This window comes from Nannochloropsis gaditana, assembly GCF_000240725.1.
Source record: "Nannochloropsis gaditana CCMP526 unplaced genomic scaffold scaffold750, whole genome shotgun sequence".
Taxonomy (NCBI): domain Eukaryota; class Eustigmatophyceae; order Eustigmatales; family Monodopsidaceae; genus Microchloropsis; species Microchloropsis gaditana.
This window is the reverse complement of record NW_005803203.1, coordinates 11,955-14,038: the sequence shown is the minus strand read 5'-3', so window position 1 is coordinate 14,038 and position 2,084 is coordinate 11,955.

Genomic DNA, 2,084 nt, shown 5'->3' with positions numbered 1-2,084 from the left:
CTCCCCTGCTCCAGAAGAAGACACCGCCATCCCCCCCGCCTACGTGGACGGCGTGAATGCCCTGATTGGCAAAGGGCTGAGTCGGGAGGATGCCCTCGAGCTTCTGACTCTGGCTAAGGGGGATCTCCCCACTGCCTTGGAGATCCTCGACCAGGACGCGATGGCCAGGGACCTGGAGGCGGCTGTGGAGGAGATGGTGGGGGAAGGGTGGGACGAGGACGTGGCGCGGCAGGCCCTCTTGGCGCAGCGGGAGAAGACCAAAGACCTCCCTCCCCCGGCCCCTGTGGCGGGAACAGCCTCCCCCTCTCGGGGCCCTCCCTCCGGTCCACTGCAGCCGCCACCCCCACCGACAAAGCCGGCCACCAAGAAGCCGGCGACAACCCCCCCCGTTCCCCCCGCGGCGCACGCGGACGTGGTCTTCGAAGTGACCGAGAGCGACCTGCAAAAGATCGTGATCGAGTCGCCCGTGCCCGTCCTCCTGGATGTGTACGCAGAATGGTGCGGCCCCTGCAAACAGCTGGGGCCCATGCTGGAAGCCATGGCCGTGAAGGCCGGAGGCTTGTTCCGGCTCGCCAAGGTGGATTCGGACAAGAACCGAGGGATCAGCGAGATGCTCGGCGTGCAGGCGCTCCCCTCGGTCTTTGCCTTCAGGGACGGGGCCCTCGTCGACAACTTCGTCGGTATGCCCCAGCAAGCCACCCTGCAGGCATTCATGACGCGCCTCTTGATGCGAAGCCCCCGACCGCCCGTCGACCCCTTGAAAGACCCGCACGCCAAGACCGCGGAGGATTTGGAGAAAATGGGGAGCAAGCTGGCGCATTTGGCAGGTCTGGCCGCTTTTGGGGCGGCTCGGAAGGAAAAACTAGAACGGGCCGTGGACGCTTTGGTGACCGAGACTGTACGGGCAGGGGAGGAAGGGAAGGAGGGACGGGACCCGGCGTCGGCGCTGCAGGCCCTGCGAACCGTCAATGCCTACCTGAGCAATTTGATCAAGCACTTCAGCGGAGACCCCAAATACCGGCACATCAACATGGAAAGGGAAGCGTTCCAAAACCGGTTGGGCGCCTACCCCGCCGCGATTCGGATACTGGAGAAGGTGGGTTTCAACGACGAGGGAGGCAAAGGCACGTTGGTCCTCGGGCATCGGAACCGAGCGCCTGTGATCGCTGCCGAGCAGGTCATCGGAGGCTACCTGTCCCGGGTTCGGCGCGGCGGGGCCGGCTCCACAGGCGGGGCTGCCGGCGCCAGTGGAGAGACCATGCCCATTTTCAGGAGCAAGTCTTTGCGACGGCCGCCTCCTGCCCCGGCTGCTCCTGTGGCCAAGGCAGCCTCGGGCGGGGGGGAGAAGGGCCCGACGCAAGCCCCGTCCTCGGCGGTCTCCCCGAAAGCCACAGCCCCTTCGCCCCCGTCGTCGAATTCAGGCTTGTCCCGGAAGGCTTTCACCGCCTTAGCCGTTCGGATGCCCGACGGGAGCATCTTCAAGCCGGGCCTGCGCGCGAACGCGACGCTGTCCAAGCTGATGGCGGCCTTGCGGGCGGAGAGGCCCAAAGAAACGGGGCAAGTGCCCGTGGGAGGGTTGAAGGTGGTGACGCGCGTGCCCGTTCTGAGGACCTACGTGGAAGGAGGCCCCGAATCCGGGAAAAAATTGGGGGATTTGGAGCTTGGAGGGGGGAAGGTAGTCCTTACTTTGGTGGTGACGAGGCCTGAGGAGGGATTGAAGGAGGGAGGGAAGGAGGGAAAGCGGAAGGTAGTGTCCGCAGATGTTTTGGCTGCAAAAGCAAAGATGAAGAAAGACAAGCCACGCCGAGGAGGAACGCACACCTTGTTCTCGGAGGGGCACCTGGATGAAGCGCAGACGAAAGGGAACAGGTACTACGGGGGTGGATCGACGTATTTTGAGGCGGCGATAGACGAAGAGGCAGAGAAGGGAGAGAAGGAAGGGACGGTAACGGAGGGGAAAGGCGTAGGAAAAGGGAAGAAGGGAGGTGTTGAGAACAGAAGAGGGAAGGGCGAGGAGACCAGTGACGTTGGCGGCGAGGGACAGGAAGAACAGGATAAGGATAAAAAGGAGGACCTTGAGAAAG